General features: G+C 31.6%; 1 protein-coding gene and 1 long non-coding RNA gene across 8 annotated transcripts in view; one reads left to right on the top strand and one right to left on the bottom strand.

The window, feature by feature from the left end:
- Mp (Multiplexin) overlaps window positions 1-25,063 on the top strand; it is a 250,562-nt gene that overhangs the window by 27,138 nt on the left and 198,361 nt on the right. The gene's annotated exons all lie outside the window — the stretch shown is intronic.
- LOC135135454 (uncharacterized) lies at window positions 21,483-23,242 on the bottom strand. 3 transcript variants are annotated; one of them, XR_010281559.1, is made up of 3 exons: window positions 22,659-23,242; window positions 22,258-22,602; window positions 21,483-22,167 (listed from the first exon to the last, which is right to left on the bottom strand). It is a non-coding gene; the product is annotated as an uncharacterized LOC135135454 (long non-coding RNA). The 3 variants fall into 3 exon arrangements; XR_010281560.1 differs by having other exon boundaries at window positions 22,254-23,242; XR_010281558.1 differs by having other exon boundaries at window positions 22,258-23,242.

Here is a 25,063-nt window from a genome sequence, read left to right as displayed (position 1 = left end):
GAACTTTCTTACAGATACGCACTTTCTGTAACTTTGATTCATTGGGTATGATGCAACCTAATAAGCGACAAATAAGTCACATTAATATATTTTTTAAACGAAATTAGGACAACTTCTAAATTTTCACTAATAACAACAGTAATTTAAGACAATGTTAATAGATACTAAAATAATGTTTTATAGTGTATTAAATAGTAATACGCAGAACTTTGTAGCTCGGTAGGTACTAGGTTTTTGTGTAATAATTTTGATCTTTCAGTTGTAAAAGCAAAAACATGCTCGTTTATAAATTCACTATCCAATGCAAATTGTGTATAGCGAATATTCTGTGTACATTAAAATCCAATTTGTGATTTGACATTCTCATACCCAATAGATCCGCGTAAAGCCAGTCTCTTCATGTTCAGTTGGCCATGTAAAAAGTCCATAATCAATTACATCCATCAATTATACAATTTGTTGTAGAATTTTTGACATTCTTTTTGGGGTTACAATTTGATTTTTATTTGGATTTTTGATTTTATACTACTTACTTTTATTTATTGTTTATAACTGTTTTTGGTTTTATTTCTCATACGTAAGCTAGGGAAATTTTGTAATGATTGCGAATGATTAATTTTAGATTTTTTCGAGAACATGATTTTCAAAGATACGTGTTGAAAAATTTCACCAAAATTTTAAGAAAATGATGATAAACTGTTTAAAAAATACTACCCTTAACATAAAACATAACACAGAAAGTTGTCGATAGGTTAGATTTAAAATTTCATAATAAGTCTATTAATAATGGAGATGCATTACATTCTGAAAATATATTGAAAATCTTATGAGCCAAACGTAACGACTCCTCTTAATACGTTTCTAAAACAAATTCAAGTTCAAATTATTTTAAAAAGTTAAAAATTTGTCACTGTCTCTGTTTCAAATAAACGGATGTTACGAATTAAAAATATTTATTTTGTTGTTGCTACTGTTACCAACTGTTGTTTTTATGATGTTTGATTATTTAAAAAATAAACAGAGAATTTATTATTAAAACATTTTGCATATTTCGAATACTGAATTCCACATAATTTTTATTTTTAGTTTGTTTAAATTAAATGGTTTACGGCTATTTGTGTAAAATAAAAGAACTCATAAAAGCATACGGATTTTCGTAATTTAGAGTAGACCCATGTGCAGTTGCGTCACGGCCAGTAGGATTCTAACAGATTGTATTTGCACAGACATACATATGTTAAGGATATGAAACACTTACGATGTATATTTTTTTTGTTCCATTTTTATTTGACCACGTCTTATGTAGCTCGTTGCCTGTAATAAAATTCTTTAAAAATAAAAGATGTTATTTATAACTTTTATCTTACCCACATACATGTGCATTGCCATTGTAGCCTCTTATTAGATACTCAAATATTTATTCCTCGACTCCGACTCCGCTGTTTTATTACTTGGCACATTTTAAAGGAGTTTTTCGTCAAATCTCGCTTTGAGAGATAATAAGTAGGGAATTCCAGGCATTAGCTGTTGTATAGTTTAGGATATTTGGAACAATTATCACAACTAGAAAATTAATTAGGTATATCATACCTATATTTTTAATATTAATTTTGTAGTATTTTTTACGAATAAATAATAATAATAGACATTTGACGTCGTTTTTCATTCCCCAATTGCTATTCTAGTCAAGGTCTTGTATAAGTTTTCTAAATTTTAAATAATTGTTTCTCATTTTTTTATGTTTATCATTGTAATAATAATAAAACGGAATGTTTAGTTTCTCTTTAATTGGAAATACCTATACTTTAGCACGAGATTGCAAAAGGGAAAACTCTGATAAAATGGTAGTTATCATAAAACTAATTTATTTTGTCTCTTTTCTGTTGTAATGTTGTTGTTAAGGTTCTGGTTCTATTATATTTTTGAAAAAGGGAATATTTGTATATGACATTTTAGTTGATTTAACTAATCAATAAAATTCTTGTTTTAGTTAAACTCCATCGGACATTTCAAATTTCAGTAGGAGCTATTAGTATCAAAGATTAAATATTAGCAATGATAATGACCCGTCTGCGTTTTACTTCACAAGCGTAAACTAGGAAAGTATTGTAATAGCGTCTGGCGGACGGCTAATTTTATGTTTTCTCATAACCCCCAGAGTAGGTCTCCCGTTACCGTCTGTCTGTGATCTGTCGTCTATAGTCTTTATATTTCGTTTGACAGATAATTTTTTAAACTATTGAATTGACTGATTTGAAATTTTAGACGTATTTTTGGAATGCCGAATATGGTATTTGATGATGTCATCTCAAAGTTTTGCAAAGTAAATTATCCTTAAACTTTATAAAATATCATCCCTGCCTTCCGCTTCCATCTGTTTATCGCCTGGTGCCTATAGAACTGATTGCTGTGAAATTTTCCCTGTATTTTAAGAATTATCGTGTACATGGAAAACAAGAATTTTTTTTATTTATTCTCATCAACAATTTGATGACGTCATCTTACAAAATACTTTGTGTAACAGCTATGGTTCGAAATGATTTTGTACCCTGGACATTTAGATGTTTGGAAAAAAACCAACACTGAATTAGAGCATTTTGCAATTTAACTTTGAAACTGTAAAACTGAATGTTATCGTGAACATAGTAAATCGTTAATCAAAATGTATCTGTTTATCTCCTCTAAAAACTTGATAAATTGTTCAAAATGTCATGATTCTACATTTGCAATTTATCAGTGCATTCATATTTTTTACAATTACTTATACAGGGTGACTTAAAATACTGATGAGTTTGTTTTATTGATTTACTAAAAAACGGATTTCCTCATTTTCCCCAAATTATGGGACTACAGTACTGTTGTTATTGTACCTATCTAAACTGATCCATGTCCTTGTTAAAAACTTAACAATGTCATCACAAAATCTTATTGTGGAGAACTTATTTGAAGCATAACATAACATGCTTCTTTACAGATACATCATAAAGAAAAAAAATCGCAAAATAAAACTTTCTAATTTATTTAAGAAACTTCTTCTTAAATTTGTGTTGTCCTGTTTTTAGTAGTCGGCGGATTTTGGAGATGAAACAATCAGGGACGGGACGGGTGGGGGCGAAATGACCGATTCCAAGAACATCCCGACCTGCACCTAGAGATACACGTAAATAGATAAATTTATTCCATAGGCTATGCAATTTCGGCAAAGTAACTAACACAATTTTTGGTATTATATTCTTCAGTTTACCATTTGATTTCAAAAAGTAAATAAATAATATTCGACTAGACACAAATCAGTTTAATGTTTCAATCGTCTGAACAGTCGTAATGTTAACCAAATCATGAAATGTATTTTTAATATCTAAGTAAAATTTGGCACAAACAATTTTATTAATAGTAATAGCAGCATGAGTGGACAGGCAGGACCATATTCAGTTTGAGTAAAACAAAATGTTGGTATTGAAAATGTTAGTGGCAGGACAGGGTAAGTTAGCCATAAAGATATTAGCTATGTAGACATGTAAGAAATATAACATTTTAAAGTAATTTTGAAATAGTCGGTAGTAGAAATAACTGTCATCTAATATATACCTAATCCAGTACTGCGTTAATTTTAGGTATATATGAAACACTTTGGCGTCAGTTTTGTGGTATGGAAATAATTACCGTCTTATTGTTCCAGAGAAAATATGTGCCTACCTTTTACACAAAACACGTTACACGAAGGTTAGATGCTTATTATTTTCCTCATAAAGTGACAACGACACCCCAGGTGCGTGTTTTAGGTCAATGTACGATGAAATAATCTTTCCTCATTACACAGCTCCTATCTCATGGTGTTATTTATTTTCTTCTTTAGAACTAGTAACTTCCTGTACTTCCGACTTCTCTATTTCGTGTTGTTTGAACAGTTGTGGTCTTACGATGTGTGTCTGAATTTTAAAGTATAATTTCATAGCACTGGACAATAAAATATAGACACGACCTTAGTATTTAACTTGTATGCTTATAAATTGCTTGATTATTCATTTAGCTATATGTATAGGGTTGCTTCTTATGTTTCTCTATATTAGCAAAGATTTCTAGAGCGTCACGTTTACTTAATTAAATTTAGTTCAGAGTTCAAGCAGACGATTTGGGGGAGCATTTTGTATACAGCTTTATTTATTGGCTCTTAACACTTTTGTTGCTCTAACTCGTGGTAACTTCATTTTTAATATCCGCACGTGAACTAGAGAGGTAATATAATTGCGTTATTTTGATAAGCAGCTAATTTCTGCCTTCTCCACGTTCAATAACTTGTAGAACACAATAATGTCGGTCTTCCGTTTCCACCTGTTTGTTGTTGCGTGTTTGTTGGCACTTTTATTAGATAATCCTTGAAATTATTGGATTGATTACGGTGAAATTTTAAATGTAGTTTAAGCTTATTATGTAGTTGATAAACCGCTAACAAAAATTTGTACTCCTATATTTGTATATTCAACCCCACCCAGGTATTTCAAATTTTTTATAATTTGTATTACAACGCGGGTTTAAAGCCAGGCCTTTCCTTATAACGTTGGCACCGCTACATGTACAACTTTGAAATTTAAAATTTATGGCTTAATAATTAAATTATGATCACAATGATTAACGTCATAGTCTCGTGTTGTGATTTTGAAAAGTTTAAAACTGCGACATGGGTAAATAACATGGAGAGCTTGAGTGATCCTTCTTTTGAGAGTTTATTTCTTTCTAGATGTGATATTAACGTTAAAAAAGAATCATTTATGCAAAAAAAAAAACGTAAATAAACGTCGATTAACACCATTTGATTATAGTGGCCCTCAAATTTTACCGAATGCTGCCTGGGGCGCGGTCGTGCTGCCACTCATTGAAGTGATTAGGATGGTTGTATTTTTTATTACTATCCACTTGTGGGCCCGTCCGGAACAGGGATGTAATTAGAAAAATTTCTAAGCAAGTTTATAAATGCTCCTACCGGTGATACATCTTGCGTTCAAAACAATATTTGAGCACAGCATATCTCTTATTGAAGTACTACCCTGTACTATCTGAATGGCACGCGGCATCCGGCCCAAATTTATGGCACCTATAAGCTGTGGTTAGGGGTTTATTGAGCGCTTGAGGCGTTCGGCTTATTGTGACGGCTACTTTACTCATCTACACGTTTTAAATTGCTGTGCAGTTGTACCTGCAGCGATTTCAAAGTTATTAGGGGGGTTTACTATATCATAGTTTTGCATTTAAAAGTCACAGTGGGTCACTATGATGGCAATCCGTAGGTTTTATACTTGCTTCCAAAATAAGAGAGTAAAACTACCTGGAAAACTGACTGGACTTTTAGGGTTTTCCAACCCTAAGCGGTAGGTGGACCAATAGGAATGATTGACAGCTTGTACCAGGTACAATGGATTAAGCTTATGGCCCTATTATGATACTCTAAAAGTCAAATCAGTTTTGCAGGTAGTTTTACTGTCTTATTTTGGAAGCAAGTATGAATTCCAAAGCTGTACTTTAGAGGGGGTATGATTTTAAACCACACAGTAGCTGTACAGTTGTTGTACATATTTACGTAATTTATATTCCAACATACTTCGTTATTTTCTGTAATTTATTAATGTATAGATGTTTTTAACTTTGCACATATCTGTTACCCTAAAAAAAATGAACTAAGTATGTAAACTGAAAGTGAAACTTGTTACTTCGATATATCTCTTCATTTATGTCTAATATGTATATTTATACAGTAAAAATTAATTCAACACATTACAATAAGTATTTTACATCAGTATAATCATAATTTATTTTCAATATTTATCGGTTCTCAAGATCTTAGGCAGAGTTTTATCTGGGACACTCTTATATTTCAGAAATGCTTATACAGAGTATTTCAAAAAACTTAATGGATGAAGTAGGTTAGTAGTTATTACGTTGCTTAATTCTAAAGCGGTGTATTTGGAACAAAGTAATTGTTATTAAAAGGAGAGATTTATATTTTTAAATTATTTCTAAAAATTTATAAACGAAGCTTCTTATTTTATAGAACACCAACTAAACTGAAAATTAAGGGACGCAGTCTTGCCATTTCTTCAGCCTTATGAGCTATCCGAAAAGAGGTCCCCACTCTCAGTAAATGATCAGTTCAGATAACTTTGCATTTTTGTCAGTCGACGGGGTTTCAGCTCTGATGTGTTGTGTTGTATTTATATGTTAATGAGAAATTGCACATTAGATTCTGTATACAGAATATACCGTAAAAAAATTAGAAACAACGTTGTATAATGAGGTGCAGTTTAATGCTTACTTTAACTAGTTAATTGTGAATCAAATGTAATTTTCGTGCGTTAAAAAAATAAACGAACAAGTGAAAATTCGTTTTTATATGTATTCGATCGTAAGCATGTAATCAAGTTAGAATTACGTCGAAGATATTATTTTAATTTCTTGTTTCTAAAAGTGCTTAAGTCATGCTACCTAAATAATTACCTGTTGTGTACAGCGGAATTAGCTGCAGCCAGGTTAAAGAAAGTTGCGTATAATGTTTTATTAGATTTACTTACCCAGCTAAATAAAGTATTACACATATCTCTTTTCATGTTTTTGCGACATTTCACAACTTGAAGACTACAAAAATGTTGATTTCCCACTTCCATTTGTCTGACTATTGATTTGTTGGCGATTTTATTAGATAGCTAATACTGAAACTAAGGCACTGGGTACCAGAAATTGTAAATGTATTCTAGGGTCCTTCGGGTTTGCTTGTGCCTTTACTTCAACAGATGGTCTGACCTTACCTGACTTGATATTGAAATCATTTTAAGAAACACTTACTTTCACTAAAATATATTATTATGTATTATGTTTATCCTTTTCTTATAGAAATTGAAAAAAAATCTTTACTGGAAAAATCGACTGAAATACATGTGAGTTATACGAATAACGTCGCAGATTTTTAAAAATCACTGGAAACTAATTCAACGTGGTGCAGATAGGTGTACGAAATTCGAATCTAGGATTTCAAAAATATCAAATCATGGTGTGGGGAAAATCTAAGTTAACCAACTTCGAAAATACAATATAACATGATTCTTTGTAATACAGGGTTACTCACAAGAAGCTTCACGCCCAAAAAAATTCAAGACGCAACCAGAAATACAATTTGAAAAATAAATGTCATATTTCATACCATTTTAAAAAAAAGTAAAAATAGTTGTCCGTTTTGTGTAGTAACATTATTCACATAGTGTCAGATACTATCACGTTAAAACTAACTTTTCGTCAAAATTGAGGCAGTGTTCAAACGACGAAAATACTGATGTGATTTTGATATAGGGTGTCGCTCCATGGTTTTGTAGCCAACGTTCCGTATAGGAGAATCTCTGGCGAGCTTTTGTTTTGAATTTGTTTATTTTTAATCTTAACTTAGGTAATCATTGACGTTTATTTCTAAATTATCAAAATCAAGCAGATAACTATATTTAAATTAAAATAAAAATGGTGGTAAATATCAAAGACTGCTATGAAATTGTACAATTGATTGTAATATATATATATATATTAGGGGCAATTCTGAATCAATCTTGTTAAATTTAAATGGTGTTAAATTTCAAATTTTCATAGTAACGAGTTAAATTTGTAAATCTGATTGGCTGTTTATTTTTTAACAACCTTTAAATTTTAACAGGTTTTATTCAGAATTGCCCCTTAATGTTTTAAATTTCGGATAGGTAGTTATTTTATTGTTCTTTAATACGTTTGCGCAATTAATCGCAGCTAAGTTTAACGGTCTGGAGCTTTACATAATTATTAAAATATATTGTGGAACTATAGCGTAAACTTTAGAGCCTCCTGAAAACAAATATGGAACATTTAGATGAACTCAGCTTTATGACGTTATGAGTAATGGAGTTAGCTGGAGATACGTTTAATGTTTGTGGAGCTAGACCCTGAACAGATTTATTAACTGTGCAGTGCCAACTGAATGACCCCCTTAAATGCTAATTGTCTTCAGCAATAATAAATCTCTTCGCTAGTCGGGATATTACTTAGTATGCTTTGATTTTTACTTCCCGAGCGTAGGCTAAGAAAATATTCTAATAGAATGCATTCGGCGAATGGCTACTTTCATGTATTCTCGACGTTTCATAACCCTTAGAGCACTAAAACAAAATTCTCCTGTTTCCGTCTGTCTGTCTGTAGATTTTTATTAGCCTGATAATTCCCTGTAGTATTTGTATTTAGGAATGTCATGTGGATGGTATAACTCTAACCAAAATGTGTCTAACCATCCCCAACATTTTAATGTTAAAATTAAATTTTATAAAATGACATAGTTTCATAATTATTGTAGTTTATTAATTCGTCTGATTTTTTACCTTGAAGTCCAGAATTTACAATTTAATTTTGAAACCAAATTGCTTGAAATTTTGCAAACGTTTTAAGATTGTGGTAAGCACGGTAAATCGTTAATCAAAATTTATCTGATTATCCCCCCCAAAAATTGATGTCATCAATTTCATATCAAAATTTTGCCGAATAAATCTTATCTAAAATGTGCAAAATGTTATAAATCTGTACTTGTTGTTCATTCATATGTTCATATTTTTTGAAACTGCTTATAGAGAGTGACTCAAAAAAATTAATGAATGAGGCAGTTTATTTTATTTTCCCGAAAATTTGGGAATACAAAATGCTATTCTTAGTATTCCACTATACCTATCGAAATTCATACAAGTGTCCTTCCAAAATGTTGATAACGTCATCAGATTTATAATTTTTCGAAAAAGCCATAAGTACTTATATGTTTTATTGTACTTCTTTTTATATTATATAAATATTTGAAGCAAGTATTCCAGCAAGTCATTCGGATGCTATGTAGTTTTCAGCGTTTTAACATTTATCTACAAATGTGTCTATGTTAAACCGTACGACATCAGTGTTACATTTTTGTTTTAAGCAGCTAATGGAATGTTATGCAGTTACCTATTAAACGTGGAAATTGAAAATAAAGAATGTTCCGAACATTGCCAGTAGCGAATTCTCACACTTTTTCGGTATTTCGGTGGACATGTTTACTAAGTTACTTTAATTTAGTGTTAGGTTTACCTTTCAAAAACAAGCTCGCGGTTGATGGAAGTGTACCTTCAATTAAGTATTAAAAAATAACGAAAAGCAAATAAAAGGCAAATGTGAAGTAATCACTGATCCGTTATTTCTTGTTTTTACGTTCATTTGGAGTAGGATTTAATTACACGTCTGTTTTACATGTTGATACGTAAATCAATTTATACATGCAGGAATTTACCGACTCTGGGTTCTTAAAATGCTGCTAATAATTTTTGTAAGGTACTTTAAACCGGTAATGAGCTGAGATAAGGCTACAAACTATTGTCACTGTATCTGTGCTAATAGAACCCGTTAGGTTGCACCATTTTGTTTCGTATAATTGTGTTAATTTAGCTTTGAAATCATGACCTAGGATAATTTATTGAGTTGAAGCTATAATGTTTAAAGTTTTAATTACTGGAAGATAGGAACTACAGTGGAATATGGTCGGTTACATCCTCGCTATGCTTTTGTTTAATGAGTTACTTGAAATTAATTTTTCGTGCTGGTGGTCCGCGGTTTCAAATATAGAGTTTTGCCTCCAGCTTAAATTAACATTGTCGCTGAGACGTTGATTGTGGTCAAGTTGAAACTATCTGTTGTCTAAAATATTATTCGTGATTAAATTAATGTATGAACTTCAAATGTTAAATGGGAAAAAAGCAATCTGTTTTTGTTATAGACTTTTACTACCTGCATTTTGAAAATAGCGTCCGTATGAGATTATAGGATAGCGTATCGGTGTTTGTAGAAATTTGTTCAATTGCTGTTTATTATAACTGATCCTAAAAATTTGATTGAAGTCCTGAATTAAAAATGTTTATGCAGTAAATTTCATATTTTTTTATCTGCTGTGTCTGGAACATTTTGCATAGTTCAGTTTTTGATAACAAAAAAAAAAAAAAAACGATTGCTAGCTTTTTTCTTATTGAGTGTGAAATTAATAAAATCTTATATTTAAAATTGTGTTGTTTCCTACAGTTTAATAGAATTTACAATTTTGTATAGAGTGCTTTAAGAACAGATAAAAAAGTCCAACATAAACACCCTATCTTTTTGGAATCAACACGTCTAGATCTATATCCCTAAATTTTTTGAGAATTTTTCGACAACTTTTTTAAAAGTGAAATTTTTCCCTTCTTCAGATTTCGGTCCATTTCTGACCATTTTCGAAACTTAAAGCTGTTAATTTTTTCTTTTAAATAAAGTTCGTCTTCTTTCTGCTGCAATAAATTTTGGTAGCACTATTTTTTTTATAAAATTAATCACCGAAATGGAGGCGGGTGGGTAGGCGGCGTTTATTTTATTTTCTTCTTTAGATTGGGAGTGGTAACTGATAGAAATAAGGTGTAAAAAAGCGCTAATCGTAATTTTTTTGTTGTATTAATTGTCTTACGATTTATTTATTATTTCACAAGAAAAATAAATGAAAGAACGGGTGGGTGGGTGGGGCTAAGTTTAACTTTTTTCTAGAGTCTTTTATAGGCAGGCAATAGCCCCGCCCACCCTTACCCATTTCGTTCCAGTTACTACACTTAATACTGTTCAGTCTTAACGTTACAAGTACTAGAACAACAGCTCAAATAATATATTAGTGGACGCAGCAATACCTAATTGTCATTTCAAAAGTAAAATTGTTTATCAGTTTCGTTCATAAAATAGACATTTATTTAAAAAAAAAAATTCCATTCTTTTGGAATTACCCATCTCAGCGTCTAAATATGGTGAAAAATTGGTTTAAGATTATTTAGACAGAACTTCTGCGTCCCTACAGTACTATCAAACAAATTAAATTTTTTAGATAAATTATAAAATTTGATTTTGCAAACAAAAACACCAGTAGGTACTGTTACCACAATTCCAAGAAAATGATATAAGCTGTTTTTTTTTAATTAAAAAATTAATTGTTTGTTCATTAATTTCATTGAAGTTACCCTGTATAAGCAATTTTAAAATTTGAATACATTGATAAATCATAAGCAAAATTTTAAAATGACGTCATTACATTGTTGGAGGCGATAAACAGATAAATTTTTATTAACGAGATACCATGCTTACGATAACCTTAATAGAATGATGTAACGTTGCAATATTATGAGATGATGTGATAAAATTATTGATGGATGATGAATAGACAAATTATAAACAGCGTTTTACCATCTACACGATATTTTTAAATTGCATCTAAAAATTCAGTTTAATCAGTTCAGTGGTTTCAGAGATTTTTTGTCGAATAAAATTACCAACAGAGTTCAGATGACAGATAGACGACAGACGAGAGATAAACGGAAACGGAGATCTACTTTTTCATAGCCTGGGCGTTATGAAACGTCGAGATAACATGCAGTTGGTCGTTCATGGAATCGACGCTGTTACAACACTTCCCTAGCTTACGTTCGAGAAGTAAAAAATGGACGTGTATAAGAAAATTGACTCTCTAGAATTATGCTATTCTCCTGGTTTCAATTGAAATTTTAAGATGACGTTATCAATTTTTGACAGAAAAACTGACACACAATGTTAAGAATATAAAGCTGGATTCATAAACTGCACGTTTATGAACTATGACTATTTTTAATTTAATTATAATTATAGATTATCCTAAAACAAAAAAAAATGTTCTGTCCAGAAAGTTGATGATACCATTTTAGATAAGTTTTTCTTCTACTTTTCGTTTTGTCAACGGCAGGTTATTTTAATGTACGCTCCAAATTTTAAAAGAAACGGTTCAGTATTGTCTGTACAATAAAATTACTAATAGACATGCAGAGGGAAAGTGTAAACTTGTACTTTCGTACTCGTCATGTTATACAAAACTGGTATATTATTTTGCATACTTAACCAAAATTAATGATACCAGTTTTTACAAAGTATTTTTGAGTTATGTAAAAGTGTGAATGATTATGCGATACGCAGAACAATTAAATATAGCTGCGTTAAAGGCAAGTTTGCTAGGAAAATGTTTAAGGTGCCATTCGAATATGTATATGTAAGTTATATGTAGTACCTCAAAGCTGTAGAACAATAACGTTATAAATTATATTATAAGAAATAAATACCAGCAAAAAAACTACAGCTATGAACACTTACTAATTGGCATGGTCCATTTTTTGTAAAAGATTGTATAATAATATGTTTCTTAATTTATGAGAAAAAAATTACCTTTCATAAAGAAATAAATCATTAGTTTTTACAAAACTCTACACATTAATAGGTACAAACCATTTTTTCATTCTACTGAGAGCGTTTGGACATCAACAACCTAAAGATTATTATCTTCACTTGTAACGAAGGTCAATGCTGCTCCATCATGCTTGGCAGCCGGTTCATCTCGCCTGACTATTCACATATTACATGTTGGACAGATGACTCTTCATTTTCACCCCTTTATAACATTAATAAAATACCTCGAATTCAGCATGAATAAACGAATGATATAATGCTATCCAATAATTTCTTTCAAGAGCGTGTAGGTGTAAACGAATAAATCGTAAACCAGCATGGTGTTGGAAGTGCATACATGTGTAATGACCCTGAGGAGTGTCTAGCTAGTTCGCCCTACGACCTCAAACATTCTCAGAAATTCACTTTAGCAATTCATTAGGTTGTCCGAATGTATTTAGAAAAATTGATTTATTAAATAATATCTTTAAAAGTTAAACATATCATTAAATTCCGAACCTGCCACAAGTACGACACAATAATAAATTAATGTAAGGTATTGTATAACTAACATGGAGTTTTATAAAGAAAGTCTGAAAGTATGAACCTTTGAGACCACACATTTCGACAAGCACATGGTAAACTCTTTTTTTAACAATCGCAGGAAAAGTTTTCGTCTTGTAAATACGGAAAGTACTGTAGTAGGTTCATTTTGACAATTCCAAGTATCTAAATTCTGGTGTCTTGGCGATTTACTCATAGTTCACATACGAAGATTAAAGTCTACTGTTTTAGTCTCCTTATGCGTTGTAGTTGTTTAATTTCCAGTAAGTGGTATTTTATAAAATGATGAATGTTATTCTTTTAAGGCAGTGCTATTTGACAATACCAAATAGAGCGGTAGAATATATTAAATCAAAACTAATGTAGCTCTAATGCATGACACAGCATAGTCATTATTCCCAGAATTATGTGGAAATTAGATGAATCTTTTTGAGATAACTCATTAAATATAAGCACATATATGTGTGTATACTGATTTTTTGATACATTCAATGCAAGGAACTAAATACAAATTAAAGCATAAGCGCCGCTACGTTTGGCGGCATATATTTTTTAATAAAAATGTATCCATTCATTTTTTAGATAGCGTCATCAACTTTCTAGTAACAGTAAACTTCAGCCAACGTTCCGTAATCACAAAATCAATATTAGTGTTTTACTAACAATTTAAAGAAGTCTGTTAATGCAATTTCTTAAATAAACTGTGAAATTTAGTTGTATACATTTTTATTCAAGGATAATTGTGTGCTTTGGAAATTAAGGGTGGATATTTTGAGACATAGGTGACATAGTATGTCGTGCTGCATATTTCAAATAAGTTTTTTTTCTACTTTTCGTTTTGTCAACACCAGGATATTTTAATGTACGCTCAAAATTTTAAAAGAAACGGTTCTGTACAATAAAATTACTAATAGACACGCAGAGGGAAAGTGTAAACTTGTACTTTCGTGCTCGTCAAGTTATACAACACAAAAAAAGATGAAACTCGTTAGAGCCAGTTTATTACATTTTGTTTCTGAGGTATATTCAGGAAGAAAACATTCCTAAATACAAATTTCCTGTTAATGTGTTTTACTGTTCAATAGAACACTAAAGGGAGTATTATAACAGATTCATTCTGAATATTAGGTATAACTGTGCTGTTTTACATTTTATTGAGGTTTTGTAGCGAACAGTATACGAAACTGTTCGTTATTTTCGAAACTTCTGAACACACTTCATTGAGACTTGAAGAATCCATCAAGTACTTGAAATGTGTAGCATAAAAAAATCCATGACTATTTTTAATTTAATTATAATTATATATTATCCTAAAACAAAAAAAAAATGTTCTGTCCATAAAGTTGATGATACCATTTTAGCAAATTATAACTATGGTTTTACTAAAAAATATTTTTGTACTTTGTCCTGTTTTTGTTATATCTTTAGTGATTTATTTTATAAATTTTTATAAAATTTTGGTCAAACAATAACGTGTAGATCTGTGTTTTTATCAACCAGTTGATATATTCTTTGTTCTCCATAACAGTTTTTTATTTTAGAATTTCTTACATGGTGTTTTTAAAAAACTAAATATATGGACTGATAACGTTGTGAAGAAGCATGATGTTGTACATGCCCCCAGTCCATGTTGATAAATACTACTCCTATTTACTTTAGTTGTACTTCGGGATTGTCAGTTGTTTAAAAATATAACAATTGTGATTAACTCTTTTATAACAAAGAACAAAAAATAGTTCTCAGTTACAAGATTTTTTGTTGAAAGGTTGTCTAGTATAACCTTTAAAAAATACAATTTGTGTACTTGCGAGGCTAGCAAAATTTTATAAATATTTGGATAGATTTTTTTATTTCTAATACCGCACTGAATATGCGATATTAAAATATCGCATATTCAGTTATCGGTATTAAAACGTTATTTATAATATATCGCTCTCCGATATATATATTGCATACTCAATGCGATATTAGAAATAAAAAATCTATCCAATATTACTAAAAACTAAAATATAAAATTTAAATTATTGTAATGGAAAAAGGGGGATGTAAATGGTTAAGATACATTCTAAAATTTTAATTTTAAAAGTAAATTTATTTTTTGTGAACAAATTTGAGTTAAATTCTTAAATTATAGATATATATATATAATTAAGTAGATATAGTAATAAAAAATGTGATGTTTCGGAAGGATTGTATTTGTTAAAGATTATACTGCATGAAGAGCAGTTTCATTTAAAACATTTGAAGAGAAAATATCATTAATAATAAACCAGAAGTTTGTGTTAAAATAACCGTAAAAGTATTGATAATTATTATTTCTAAATAAAGTAACCAACTAACCACATTGCACTTCCTGCGTTACTAGGTAAAACACCGCTTATCTTTTCTATTGAAAACCAGACTAAGTGATATAACTCATCAGATCATACATTAAAAATTTTATCAGAATATTTTAACCACGATAAATTAAAAGCCTAATTATATCATGAGGCTGATAATTTCCTGCTGTAGAAATACGAAATAAAAACCAAATTAAGATTGATAAAAAGTAAGTATTAATGTTTATATATTTTAAATTGTTGCAAGTTTTTATATAGTAATCGATTTACTTTACCATCGTCAAAAAATTGATTTGAGGTTATTTAAGAACTTTCCTCGGCCCTGAAGTTAATTACGTGTTACAACATATCCAGCTTTTTCGAAACATTATAAAATCTGATTTTGTGGATTATATTTTTTTATAATGGGTATAAGTTAAAATTAAGATATGTATCTAGTCTACTAAAAGCAAAGAAAAAATTTTATGGTTACGTCATCAACACTTTAGCAAAAACATATGTATATTAATTTTTACTTACTTGTAACGGGTGAAGTTTTTAGATTAAAGTTGGCCATGGAAATATTTGTCATGTTTTTGATTAAACTACAAATGTCATGCACAACTTCATTCGTATTTCAATAATTTAGATTTCTGACATTCGCATTTTAATCAAAGACATGACAAATATTTTCATGGCCAACTCTAATCTAAAAACTTTTTGATCACTCGTTACTTATAACAGTAATGTATTCCTAAATTCTAAAAATGATTCACAGATTACATGTATAGGAGTATGTTATTTTATACGATTTAAATAACATTTACTATGTAAAATTTTGAGGTGACGTCATCCCATTGTTGGTGGGGATGATCAGCCAAATTTTGGTTAGTGTTTTACAATTTATTTACCTATTTTTTGCATTCTGGGGGTCATGAAACGCCGAGAAAACATCAAAGTAGCTATTTTTCGGATGAATGTTATTAGAATACTTCCTTAACTTACGCTTGGGAAGTAACAAAAAATTGTTCTCAATTAACTGACCCATTGCTGAAAGGTTATGTGAAATAATCTACAAAAATGAAAAACAGATATATACAATTTGTATGGTTTTGGTTGTACTTCCGGGACAAATATTTAGATAATTTTTTGTTATTTCTAATGTCGCATTGAATATGCAATATTTTAAAGCTAAACGGTGAAAACAGATGTGTGGTGACTTAAGAAATATTACGTACCAGAAAATTACAAGACTTCCTCAGCGTACGCTTGGAAAGTAAAAAATACTTAAAAAGAGTGTAACTCTTTAATTTTAAGGTAGCGTGTGTTTAGTTGCAGTAGAACATTCATTGTTGGACGCACTAGATTCACTAAAGTAAATATATGTTCTAATTAATGACTATTTCCTTTAAAAAAATGCTCCAATCAAATCATTTATATTTCTGCATGACGACAGCTAATTACATTTTTGCATGATGACCAAAAAGAACTGTTCAGCAATAATTCTGCACTAGAGTACAAAATTATCAGATCTAACATTTAGTTGAAAATGATAAATAATAAGACTAATTTCAAATTTGTGTTTACAAAAGCTAGGTTTCATTTTTGAAAGGTACAATAATTATTACATGTACAATTAAGAAAATTTTTGACTTCTCGTTATCTTATACACACTTTTGTGTTCATTCGCGCACTAGAGAAAATTAAAATTGTCGGTAGTTTGACATGCACTCGGGATATGAATACTGATGAATTTTATTAACATTACGAAAGCCACTAATAAAAGCTGTAGATAGCCTCAACAGTTGATATTTGTCATAATAGACATATCTATTGTTGTACGCAAAATAGGATTAACTGTAGTCATAAATATCAACCACTTTCTATGTATGTACCTATAATTATTGCTTTGTATTTCATAAGACTACTGGTGACTACTGACTAAAAAATTTGCAGTTAGAAGCGCACATCGATTGAATAAAATATAGAGTAGCCACTCACTTTTAAAGTTTCTGTTCGGTTCTAGCCCAGGGGGCTTTAAACGGTAAAGGCTAATAAGTTACTTCTAATAACACAAAAAACAGTTATTTGCTTTTTTTGACGAAGTTTCCAGTATATTATAACTGAAGGAACAACAAAAAATCGCAGAACTCAAATTTTTATGAACTCCTTTACGACTTTTTCCTTATGTAATTAATTATCAGTGTTATTACACTCCAAATGAAATGTATATAATTAGAAAAACCGAACTTAGATGAGTATAAAGTACGAGATTTTAAGTAAGTACTGAAAGTGAGTTCGTTGGTCGGCAACATTTGAGGACAAAATAATGTTCAAAAAGATATAAATTTTGCAAATTTTGTTCCTCTTAATAATAATTAGGCAGAATAACAAATTATCAAAGATAGTGTGCTTCTTTTGAATAATAGAAAGTCTACTGCACAAAATCGCATGTGCTTTTCGCGACATATAAGCTACCTGTTGATTTGAATTGTAAGTTTAGTAACACTATCTGTGCTAAATATTATTTTTTAACGTAAATTTTGACGATATTTTGAAAAACAATTTAAATTCTACTTTACGTTATTTTTCAAGGAATCCCTCATTTTAAATGTGGCGACCATATACCTATATTTGACATTTATGATCGAAATTTAAAATTCAAAATTGCACTATGAAGTGGCCCAACTTTTAAAAGTATTCAGTCCATTTAATTCATGTCAGCACTTGTAGTGTATAGGTAGTTAATTTATTAAAGGCGTAAAAATATTCACTCAACACAAAATGTCACATTTCACAGTTAACTTAACAATTATCAGATGGGTTAAATAATAATTATGAATCAATGTATGTTTTGCAAAAAAATAAACGTCAACACTGAAATTTTGCCCAAAACGTCGTTTTTTAAAATGTTACATTATTGTTAGGTATTATGTACCTAATCTTGGATTACGAATTTTATTCGATTTGAAAATATAATCAACGTCACCTTTATTTTATGTATTTATGTTGCATAACTTTGTCCAAGCCCCTAAAAAATGAACTTTAACAATATGCATAATTGTGAATATTTTTTATTGTTTCATATTTCACGGTGCTTGAATCACGATCTGTGACTAGAGCCGTATTTGAAACGTACAGTCATGCTCACATAGATAAATCCCGTGCAATCTCACGTTTACGTTGTGTGAAAATCAACACAAAATCAACAGCATGGATACAAATTCGGATTGTCATCTGTACAGGACTTATGTAGCATGAATGTACGTACTGTACGGTAATTCATATGTATAATTTAAGGTTCTTTTAGATACCAATTAGTTTTCGTTTTTTTTTGTTTTTTTTTTGTTAAATCAAAAACAATTTTCTTGCTTCTTCTGTGAACTTGCTTTTTGTTCGTAGTAATTTAAATCAGCTTATTCACAAAAAAAATCAAACGAGAACTGCAGTATGTACCCAACAGACTAAACAGGGCGCCTAGGCCATATTGATGCCACAATCACAAGCGAACATATTATCAGTAACCCCAACTGAAAAGCTGTTAAGAAGCACAACTAATGCAGATCATTTAAAAGCGAAGAAAAGGATCTACACAATTAAAAACATATGAAATTGCTAACGTATTTGAGATTAAAACTATCCAGAGGAAACTTAGCGGCATAAAATAGAACGCATACTGACTCGTCAAATCACCATCACAAATAATTCCATTGTAAGTAAACGAAACGGTGTATTACTTTACTGATTGCTCCTAAATGGTATAAAAGCGTTCCAGAATGTATCCCAGTGGCGATCTACCACATTTTGTTTGAAACGTATCAGAAAAAGCCAATAGGCCATATTGGGTACTGGGCCATATTGAGTTCAGTTACCTTACAAGGATTTTAATAAGAATAAGAGGATTTTTAAAATGTGTATTATGCGAAGCACGCATAATAAAACCTAACATTTTAGACAAGTTTGAAGTTAAAGTATCAATATGTTGTGAAAAAGTAAGATTTGCATCAAATATCACACCTAGATTTTTTATGTTGTCAACAAGTGTCAAAGCATTACCTTTTACAGTGCAAGCAGATGCAATATACCTCATTTTACGAGTAAATCTAACATAATAACATTTATTCCAATTTATCTTTAAACTATTGAGTGAAAATACATAGTTCTCTTATTTAAGTTTTGCTGCAATTTTACGATATCTTCAAAATCCTTGATGGTGGAAACAATTTTCAGATCATCAGCAAAACCAAGAACATTGCAAGTAAGAGAAGAAACCAGATCATCAATACACAACACAAATAACAGGGGGTCCAGGTTTGATCCTTGTGGGACCCCGGATGTTGACATGTATTCACTAGATTTAAAGCCATTGTAAAAGACATAGTTAATCCTATTAGAAAGATATTACTCCATAAGCCTCACAAGAGAAGGAACAAGAGCGAAAGCACTAAGTTTGTTTAATAATAAATTGTGGTCCACCGTGTCAAAGGCACTGCTGAAATCAGTATAAATAACATCTGTTTGTCCTCTTTTGTCAATTTCTTCAGCAATGTATTGTGTAACATTTAATAAATTAGTTGTAGTGGATCTCCACGGTAAGAAGCCATGTTGTTAGTTGAAATATAACGATGAGTGCCATTAAAAATGCAAGTATAAATGACCTGTTCAAATAATTTTGCGAAGTTTGAAAGAATGGCAATCGGTCGATGGTTTTTTAATTGCGTATTATCATCTTTCTTATAAACAGGAGTTATTCGCGTTCTCTTCCATAAACTAGGAAATGTGGACGATGATATGGCTAAGTTAATAATATACAAGAAGAACAATGAAGCTCGGTATTTGATCATCTCCAGAAGTGTGTTTAGCAAGAAAACGGGCCATGTATTTAAGCAATTCATCTTCCGTAACTGGCTGTAGCTGAACACAAAGACGATTTGACGGAATATCTTGTACGCTAACATATGTCTATTTTAGGAAGATAAGTGTTAGAAAATATAGAAGCAAAAGCATTAACAATATCTTGAGGAGAATCATACGATTTAATACCATCAAACATCTTTCCAAGTATCCTTGTAGTACCTTTTTGCATATGCATATAATTGAATATTTCTGTGGTATTAAATATTAGGAACTCTTCAACCTTTTTCATGTAGCAATTATATGCCAGTGATATTTGAGATTTACACATCCTTCGCAATCGCCTAAATTCGTTACGCATTGAGTCATTACCATTTGCTAGCCATTTGCTTCTATATTTATTTTTAAGTTTTAAATCTAATACTATTAAACGAGCAAAGTTTGTATATATACAGGGTGCCGCATCCAAGTCTGGATATAGGGAATTAACATGCGAATTGGTTTTTATTTTTTAATATCTCCCCAGATCACTTTAAAGCTATTATTGAGTGATGGCTTTGTGGAGGTCGAAGAGGGCTATCGGCCAGTATTTTTTTCAAATCGTTGCATCGCGCTCATTCACTGTAAAAAGGTTTTAAAAATCGTATTTTGAAATTCGCGCCCGATCCGAATTGTCGCGAAGTGTTCCGTCGTACTGTCGAAGTTCGGCGATCGCGTATTTTCATTATCCATGAAAATTCAAATGTCAAAGTGAAATTAGAAATTATTCTCATCAGAAATCAACGAACAAGTAAAACTGAATTATTTTATCCAGTGTGATGATTATTGTAGGACAAATTAAACGGAATAAATGCACAAATTGATCCATTCATTCGTCATAGTGCGCGACCCCGTCAAACGAGCCATCTCGAACTACAATCAGACCGTATCCAAAAAGCCCAAGATGAAGACTTCGAGCAGCTGGTCTTCCTCAAAACCCCATCAGAGCCCATCGGCAGCATTGCGACATTTTCTGGGAGCCCTCAAGCTAGTAATCACTGAACGACTCAAATTGAATTATTTTATCCAATATGACGATTATTGTAGGTCAATTTAAACTGAATAAATGCACAAACTGCACAAAATATTTTATTAGGTTATGCTATGTTCTACTGCGATTAGATGAAAAAGCGGGGGCCTGCATGTTCTTCAACAGTTAATTTAATTAGTAGGTAATTTGGATAAATTTCACCCTTTTTTTTGGAATCACTAAAGATTGGAAGTCAATTGATTTTACATTCGTTAAGCAGGGATGGATTTTTTGCCTCCAGGAAGCATCTTCATTACAGGAAATTTTTGAGAGAGAAATGTAGAACATTGACTCATCAACATTTTAAAGTATTTTTCTCTATTACGAATGTGTTTTGGGATTCAGAAACTTTTGTATTACTGTTTTATTTGTTTATTGTGTTAACAACAACAAAAATAAAAATAATATTTCGCAAAATAAAGTTACATTTATTTTCAAAGGTGATAAAAATTACATAAAATCAGGTGGGCACGACGTTTTCTAGGGGTCTTAAACAGATGAGATAGAAGAATTTCAAAAAGCATCATGACAAAAAATTGAAGCCTGGGGACTACTTCTCACATATAGAGTTTTACGAAGGAACGCTTGAGAGAATCTAGGCTGATGGAGAGTTTTTGAGGAAAATTTGTTTTACTGACGTTCATTTGGTCTTAAGGGAAGTTATAATCGTCAGAACGATCAAATTTGAGCATTACACAACCCTCACGTGGTCCATGACCTTCGTTATCAATGGCGTGCAATTGTCAGTGTATGACTGGGGCTTCTAGGACATCATGTCATTGCACCTTTTTTCATCGAATCCGGATTGAATGCTCAGAAGTAGGATAATATGCTAGCTCAGCAAATACTTCCTGGGACTCGAAGGGTGCGGCATCTGCAGCAGGTCTTTTACATCCAGGACCAAATCTCCAGCCATACAGTTCGCATAAATGTTGTTTATTTGAACCAGTATTTTTCCGCAATGTTGGAATGGAAAGTTTGCACCGCCCCATTGGCCTGTGCAATCGCCGGATATAAACCCCTGAGAATTTTTTCTTTGGAGATTTCTTCACGACCATCTGCATTCAGACAAGCTATACAAACAGAGAAGCGCTGAAACAAGCAATCCAGCAATATTGTCTTCAGATTTCAACTAAAATGCTGATCAATACGCGTAGGAGTTTTGAAGATTGGCTTACTTACTGTACAGCTGCTGAGAGCAGTCTTTTTGAGCAATTCTTGAAAATAGTGCAATACTTCTCCAGATTCGTACAATATTTCATTACTTCATTCATCAACAATTGTTAAGTTTTGTTATTTGTAGTTATCTAAATGGTTCATTAAAAGGTCCTCTTCAAAAGCGCCAGCTATTTTGATGGTAAATCTTATCATCACACAATAAGAAAAGCGGGCCCTCGCTTTTTCATCTAATCGCAGTAGAACATGGCATTTTAATGAGATTTTAGTAATAAAGACTCGATCAGCACCAGCAACATAACCTAATAAAATATTTTGTGCAGTTTGTGCATTTATTTCGTTTAAATTGACCTACAATAATCGTCATATTGGATAAAATAATTCAATTTGAGTCGTTCAGTGATTACTGAGTGAGGCAGCCCGAGTACATTCCTAGCTTGAGGGCTCCCAGAAAATGTCGCAATGCTGCCGATGGGCTTTGATGGGGTTTTGAGGAAGACCAGCTGCTCGAAGGCTTGAAGTCTTCATCTTGGGCTTTTTGGATACGGTCTGATTGTAGTCCGAGATGGCTCGTTTGACGGGGTCGCGCACTATGACGAATGAATGGATCAATTTGTGCATTTATTCCGTTTAATTTGTCCTACAATAATCATCACACTGGATAAAATAATTCAGTTTGACTTGTTCGTTGATTTCTGATGAGAATAATTTCTAATTTCACTTTGACATTTGAATTTTGCATGGGTAATGAAAATACGCGATCGCCGAACTTCGACAGTACGACGGAACACTTCGCGACAATTCGGATCGGGCGCGAATTTCAAAATACGATTTTTAAAACCTTTTTACAGTGAATGAGCGCGATGCAACGATTTGAAAAAAATACTGGCCGATAGCCCTCTTCGACCTCCACAAAGCCATCACTCAATAATAGCTTTAAAGTGATCTGGGGAGATATTATAAAATAAAAACCAATTCGCATGTTAATTCCCTATATCCAGACTTGGATGCGGCACCCTGTATATGTAATGGGTTTCTCGAAAACGGCTCTAACGATTTCGATGAAATTTACAGGTTAGGGATTTTTTGGGTCAAGAAATCGATTGATCATAGTTTTAACTTCTGAAAATTACAGCTTCAGGCATTTTCAGCAATTTTCAGGCAGTGAATTATATTTGTTGCTAGGCAACATCAGATGACACTACACGAACACGAGATTGTTTTATATGAGAAGTTTGGGTGACAGTCTGACAGTACGTTTGACGTACCTTTTTATCTTCAATTGTACGTACCGAAACATACTCCACTGTATAGAGGACGTTGAAATTCACCTCCTGAGGTGAGAAAATTTACCAAAAACTAAACAGTGAGCGGATAAAAGGCACACGAAAGTGTGTTGAATTGAGATTATTTTGTCAAGCATTCATTTCAGAGGTTCCACGGTCAGTGTCAACATGTGATCGTTTTCGGGGATGGGACCGTGTTATTTGAGTTTTTGGGCTCAACGTTTCGCACACTTTCGTAAATGGCATTTTCGGGAGCAGGGTTGAGATTGAGAAATTAGGAATAACACAAAAGAGCACGGTAACTCAGTATGTTAACCACACCAGAGGCGAAACTCTTCTGGCAGTAAGAATGTGGTTGTGACCTTTTTCTAGAGTCGAGAGAGAGAGAACTAGGAAAAAAAAAACGACAGAGAGAAAACTTGGGTAACAAATGAGATGTCAAACAATAATTCCAGTTTTCTGTTCTTTAATCTCTACATGTCACTTATCAGTGTTTAAAACAAAGACTGCTTATGGAATTTCTTTTTTAATGTGTATTTTTAAGTAGCGCGTGTACTTCAAAATGCATACTATACGCATATTTATCTGTCCTAATCTGATCTAATACTACCAAACGAGCCGAGTGAAACTCGGTCAACCAGATATTTGTAAATAATGTCGGGTGTAAACCACGGAGGAAACCGAATATTACCTTGTTTGTAATACGGAACTGAGGCTTTAAATATTTCATAAAGATGAAAATAAAACATCTCCAACGCATGACCAACGTTATTAAGTTGTTGCAGAAAAGACCAATCTTTACACAGAACATCACCATAAAGAATATTAAAGTTAGCTTTCCAAAATTGAAACGGTTATTATATGTGATTGGAAAAGGATTAATTTTTTCATAAGTTTCTAAATCAAGATTGATTGATAGAGCAGGGTGGTAAGCATCTTCCTTGACAAATGGATATTCAGCATGGTTAAAAACAAGGTTCAGTTTCAGATTACAAAATAATAGATCAAGCATGTGTCCATAAGCATTTAAGATATTATTAAACTGTGTTCCTTCCAGTGAATTTGAAAAATTTTGGAGAAATTGAATTTTAGAGTACGCCGGACTATGGAAATTACTAAAACCTGGGGCATTGAAGTCCCCAATCAAAATAAATGGTTTATCATAAAGATATGCTTCCAATGCTTCATGAAAATTTTCATACATAGTTGTCAATAGAAGTATCAGGTGGGATATATGCAGCAACCAGAAAGAATGAAGTTTTACTAACATAACATTTGCAAATTATAAAATCTATTTGTGATACTAAATTTTCTATACTGTCAATGTGCAGGTATTCAGATGTATTTTTCTTAGACAGAGCAACAATAACACCTCCACCATCAGATTTACCAGTTAATTTAAAATTTCTGTCACATCGAAGAACAGTATAATTAGAAGGAAACAATTCGCCATCCGTAATTGAGTCATTTAACCAAGATTCAGTTACAACAATTATGTCGTATAATACCTTAATAAAATTTTTGGA

Source organism: Zophobas morio, unplaced genomic scaffold (genome assembly GCF_036711695.1).
Source record: "Zophobas morio isolate AGI-343-1 ecotype UQ-CSIRO unplaced genomic scaffold, CSIRO_AGI_Zmor_V1 ptg000024l, whole genome shotgun sequence".
In the NCBI taxonomy this organism is placed as follows: domain Eukaryota; kingdom Metazoa; phylum Arthropoda; class Insecta; order Coleoptera; family Tenebrionidae; genus Zophobas; species Zophobas morio.
Note: the sequence above shows the minus strand (reverse complement) of the source record. Positions and strands in the feature narration are given on the sequence as shown.